A 6,354-nucleotide genomic window follows, 5' to 3' on the forward strand; every position below is an offset into this window, starting at 1 on the left:
CCACTTTGGTTGTGTTCCTTATCCTTTCATCTATCCCTAGGAATTTTTATGGAATTTTTTTGGAGTTTAGAGATATTTTTCGGAGCCTAAATAGTAATTACCGATTTTCTGTAATTATTTTAATTCCGAAAATCAATAATTTCTAAAATATCTCCACTTTCCAAAATCTCTGAACCCTGGGTATATATATATGTCGGCGTAGCGAGGATTTCAGAAGTACAGCCCATTTTTTGAGCCGCCACTCGTAGCCTCGCAGATCGGATGCCGAAGTTTGGCACAGTTAGGTTTCCGGTGAACTTCCGGCGAGCTTTTCTGGCCAAACCGTGGCGTTTCGACGTCGACTACCACAACTACGAGGTAGATCTCGTCGTCCTCTATGCCGTCTTGCCATCCTTTTCACAAATCCGTACTCGTTCATCGTTTCCCTAACCTCTCTTTTTCTTCTCCGGCGAGGAACTATCATGGCTGACGGAGCTTCTTCGTTCTTTGTCATCTGACGCTGCGGCATCATCTCCTGTGCCTCCACCGTGTGGACCCCGCGCCGCCGCCCCTGGCCATGGCCCTACACCGCCCATCCCGCGCCTCTACTCATGAGCGAGCAGGATGGCCGCCGCCGCCCTGTACCGTGCGGGTGCAGCGTGCGTGCCTCCTCTCTGCTCCGGTCCGAGGGGGTTGTTCCGGTGCTGCGCCGCCGTCGGTCGACCAGCAGGCCCCGCGGCCAAGGTCCCTACGCCTCTGTCGGCCATCCTGGACTCCCTCCATGAGCAGCAGCAGTTTTCCTTCATGGCCACGTACGTACGGCTGAGGGAAGAAGAACATAGAGGTAGAAGGTAATTATTTACGATTTTGCCATCCTGTTATTAATCTCCGTCGTTTAATCGTTTAGCTCCGTTTCAGTCCATTCCAGTTGCGTTAGTTTCATGTCGTCGAGATCTACGCAGTAGAGTTATTAGTTTTCATATCACATATTTATGAATTTATTTTATTAAAATATTAATTGTATTTATAATTAATTAATCGCTGTTTAATTAAAGTCGATTTAGGTTTTTGATTTGGATTTGATTGCCCGAGTTTCATCGCAATGTGTGGTACGTGTTAGCAGCGATGTTTAACATGTCTCACATCTTGGAAATTTATAAGTTAAATATTAATTTGATTAAGAATTATTTAATAACTTTTTAATTAAAAGCAATTTAAGTTCTAATTCCATTTTACACCCTTCAAGTTACGTTTGGTTCGTGCTGACGTGAACTATATGTTAGGGGCAATGTTTTTCATGTCACATGTTTTTCCATATATAGCTAAATATTAAATTGATTAGTATATTTGCACACTAGTTTGGAATTAAAAGCAATATAGGTGCTTAGCTTTGATAATTTATATCTAAAAGTTAATATGATTAATTGTTAACTTAAAAGTGTTTCTAGAATATAATTTGATTAGTTGAACAAGATACATATGTGATAAGTACGAGTAGATGCTGTCACATGCTTAATTCCTTTGCGAAGGTAAAGTTTAATTTGTTTAATAAATTATGTGATAACATTTATAAATAATACATGATTAGCTTTAACTTGACTTTTAAAACTAAATATGTTGTGATTAATCTAAATCAATATTGCTCATATAGTTTTCTTAGCTAACCTAAAACAAGCTCGTAGTTGTTTCTTTTATAATATAATACGAATCTTTTGGTAGTGGTTTTCTTTTAACCGTAGCTCCTTTCTTAGTGTCTCTTGCGTCTCATAACCGTAGCATTGAGCCATTCTTGTCGTGTTACTTTTGTTTTGGTGTGTTCTACACAATGGCGTTAGTGGTTCTCATGTTACTCAAATGTGTTTTGGCAGTTAAAAAGTTAATTGTATTAATACTATCACTTGCATCATTTTTGAAATATAAAATCAATATAGGTTTTAAACTACGCTCTTTCTTAAGTAATGAATCAAGTTGATTAATGAAAATATTTACATGTGTTTCTACAGTTAAAATAAGTTAAATGGATAGGTTTTATTTTCCGTTGCTTCGATAGTCGCTTTTTCATTGAATCGCATATAGCGTGTCTTTTGCGTTTGTGTGTTCGTAGCAATGCGTAGAATCGTATTTCAAACTCTTTTACTTATTTTCTATGATTGATGTACTATTCTAATATAGATGCAATTGTATGCTATGCATGTATGTATATGGATGTTTGTGTGGTGTTCTACGATTACGTCAGGTATACGTGGTGATCCAGAACAAGAAGAAGGACGTTGAAGATTAAAGCTTACCGAAGGATCGGTATTTAAGGCAAGTGTACCAAAGGCCCCTTATACCTATGAACAATTACTATTCATATTCATGCATGTGTCTAATTTGATATACCTTTAAGGACTTTATCTAGTTGAATTCTTGTACCACATATCCTTTATAACACCCCGGCCTAAGGCTTAATAGGATTAATAGGATACTCATATCAACAAGTTGCAACTTCTTTTCTAGAAGCCCATCTCTTAAGAACTCCAAGGTTAAGCGTGCTTGGCCTGGAGCGATGGGTGACTGACCGGGAAGTTCTTCCTGGGGCGCATGAGTAAGGACAAAGTGCGTAGAAAAGACTTGTGTGGGTCTGTGAGGGTAATCTATGTCCTAGAAAAGCTGCTAGATGTAAGCGGGCCTGGCCTTGTAGAGGCGGGATGTTACAGAATGGTATCAAAGTCAACCCATGTGGTTTCATGGGCGCGTGTGTCAGTTGTGCAGGCATAGTGCGCATGGCTGGTGTGGACCCAGAGTGGTCACCCAGCATGGCACATGCGCTGGCACTGGACATACGGACGTGGCCAAGAGAGGACGTTCCTGGCCTAGGGTTGACCAATGAGGACGTCGGTCTCCTAAGGGGGTGAGGATGTAATACCCCAGCCTAGGGCTTAACAGGATTCATAGGATACTCATATCAACAAGTTGCAACTTCTTTTCTAGAAGCCCATCTCTTAAGAACTCCAAGGTTAAGCGTGCTTGGCCTGGAGCGATGGGTGGCCGACCAGGAAGTTCTTCCCGGGGGTGCATGAGTGAGGACAAAGTGCGTAGAAAAGACTTGTGTGGATCTGTGGAGGCAATCTATGTCCTAGAAAAGCTGCCAGATGTAAGTGGGCCCGGCCTTGTAGAGGCGGGACGTTACAGAACCTATGGCAGAACCGCCTAATCTAATGCCTCACAGAAGTGCTTGTCTTCCATTAGACACTAAGCACTCAAGGGAGAACACTAAATTACTCGGTTCTGTCGGACACACCCCAGGGGAGAACTCGAAAATCCACATTTTTGCCATTAGGATCACAAATGAGAGAATAAAGCTTATATCATTCGTAACCATTTCTTACATCACTTTTAATACAACATCAGAATATAATATTTATTAATATAACAGCGGAATAAAATCATATTATCAGAGTTATCAACAATTTAATTTAACAGCGGAATAGAACATGTGAACAGAGTTACAGCGGAAATAAACATCTATTAATGACATGATGAGTTATTGATATATAGCAACTATGACAATCGATTGTAAAACTTTCTTTTATAAAAGCATTTAGTGAGAGTTATAAATAAAGACTACAATCGCAGCGTAAAGGAATCCTCGCTGAGCCCACTAGGAGGTATCCACACACAAGAGTGAGCTCTAGCATCTACCTGTCACCTGCAACAGGGGGAATAAAACCCTGAGTACTCAATTGTACTCAGCAAGACTTACCCGATAGGAGGAAAGAAAAGACTCCAAGGATATGCAAGGCTATTTGGCTTATGGGTTTATTGCATTTGCATGAAGCATTACTAAGCGTGCGTCCTTATATTGGATTTTTATTCATAGCCGCATTGGTTCATTAACTAACCATTCTATGTAAGCACCTATACTACTTTCAAGCAGGTGGTAAGCAATTAGATTTCCTTGTCCATCTTCCATCTTTCATCTTTAGTTCTTACTATGATGCTAAACCATAGACAAGCCATACCGGATAGCCCGGTGATTCGTGAATCAATGCCCCCAGCTGGGTACCCCGAAAACACACACCCTGCTTGTACCTCGGGCACAAGCAGGACCAACCCATCACTCTCCTGTCCTGGGTGTTCAGGTGCCTATCCAAACTGGGACTCCAAGCCCCCGCCCCTGAGTCCCGGACTCAGTGCAATGCAAGGACCTCCTCCACCAAAACAAAACCCTGACAGTCGGTTCGGAAAGAGCCGGATCCGCGACAAGAGAGCAACAAGTCTTCCAAGCACCCATACACAAGTATATGCTCAGGATAATAAGTCTGTGACCTGCCTAGAGTCATATGCAACGATCGGTCCTTAACCGACCAGATAGGGAAAAATAGTGTAACCAAGCTATGACCCGCATCCGTGGCGACACAATTTCTTACACCCACCAATACCCAAACCATATCCCTGCCCGGTCACCATTTTCCTTTCCACCATTTTATATATTCCAAGTGATAATCATATAGTAACATATTTCCTATATCTCGCGAGTGACGGCAATCACTCGACTTCTACCAGAGTCCTGTAGCATAGTAATCTACACGATCCTGTCATACTAGTAAGACTCATACGATAAAGATATATATATGCAAGTGGGTTTCATTCAACTCCTTAAACTTAATGCACAAATATAATTTAAACTGTAGAAAGTAGGGGTTATGCACCGGGGCTTGCCTGGGTAAGATATATTAAAAGTTAGTATCTGCATCTTTAGATCATCCACCATCAACTGGATAGAAGGCCCATTGCATCATCTTCGGATTCCCAATTATCCTTTGATCGATCCGTTGATCCATCATCATACCTATATGATATGCATGTGATGCAATGCAAAGATGTAGTTAATCAACTGAAATCGTGACTCATAAAATACGACGTACGCCTCTCGAGTTAACGGGCTAGTTCTAACGATGACCATACTTAGCTACATATCCATGTTGTCGAACAAGGCATTATTTCCCCACAATTGTTTTTAGTTATACAAACCAACGTTGTTCCTTTATTCCTTCTATCTGATTTACTATATTCGGATTAGGACATCATTGCCTATCTAGCAACTAATTATTGCTAGAAATCCACTGTTGAATTTTCAGAGTTAACGCTATTACCAATTTACCATACCAATTCCTACAAGTTTACCTTTTCGTAATATTAATTATCTCTAATTAATTATATAGCTTCCTAAGAATATTATCCAACTACATGAACAAAATATACTAGTAGGCAGGGCAGGATTTTTGGAGCTCAACAAAACTGGTTTCGCTATTTATGTACTTCTATAACTCAAGATATGGCTCTGGTCAATTAAAAGCATTTCTAAAAGCACTTTTAGTGACTAATTAACACAGCATACAAACCTTTATGGACCAGCATATTTTATAGATCTATCATGTAGAGCATCCCATAAAGAAGCTAACAAAACTAGTCTCACCATTTTCTAATTTTTATACCATTTTATATTGATTTTGCAATTTAACCTAGAAACCAATTTTTGAAAAACATTTCACAAAGGAAAGGGCCGGTGGCCACTACTGGCCCAGCAACGGCACGCCCAAGCGCTGCCCATGACCGGATAACCGGACAGGCCTGCAGGCGCTCGTGCGGCCCAGGCAGGGAAGCAGCAGCCCAGCCCAGCGTGACCACAACGCGAGTGGCCCAGCGCGCAGCAGCCAGCGCCAGGCAGGCCAATGGCCCACGCGCGGCGCGACGAGCAGGCCGGCCCACCCGGCCAGGACCAGACAACGCGACGGTGCCAAAATTGCACCGAGGCCCCCGTATTTTCCTCAATTTAACCCTCTATACGAAATTACTATTTACTTGAGTCCAGTCTTTCGCAATAGGGACCCTATATAAAGTTAGTGCTTGGACTTATACCCTTCACATCACCTTCTTTGTAGAGGGGAGCAGAGGAGCTCCGGCCAGGAAGGCACGGCGGCGGCGGGAGTCCCACCGGGGAGTAGCATGGGACCCCGCACGACCATGGTCTGGCCCCGGGTAGACTACCCGTGAGAGCCGAGAAGGCGGGCACGGCGCACTAGAGGGCAGCGGCGCGTGCATGGTGACAGCGGGCCAGTGGTGCGGCACGAACAACAGGGTGCAGAGCATGGACGTCGAGGTGCCGAGCGCGGACGGAGCGGCGCTACGACGTGGAGCCGTGGTGGTCGTGTGCGCTCGCGCGTAAAGTCCAGCAACGGCGCGGCAGCGGAGCACTGCGGCACGGGCGCGACTGCAGCTTGGTAGGCTACGCGCGGCCCACAGCAAACGGCCACAACGACACGGAGAAACAAAGGAAGGGCGTCGGCGCTAGCAACAGCCAGCTCCAGGATGACACGGTGGTGGCGGCGT

The sequence above is a fragment of the Miscanthus floridulus genome, unplaced genomic scaffold (genome assembly GCF_019320115.1).
Source record: "Miscanthus floridulus cultivar M001 unplaced genomic scaffold, ASM1932011v1 fs_855_3_4, whole genome shotgun sequence".
Taxonomy (NCBI): domain Eukaryota; kingdom Viridiplantae; phylum Streptophyta; class Magnoliopsida; order Poales; family Poaceae; genus Miscanthus; species Miscanthus floridulus.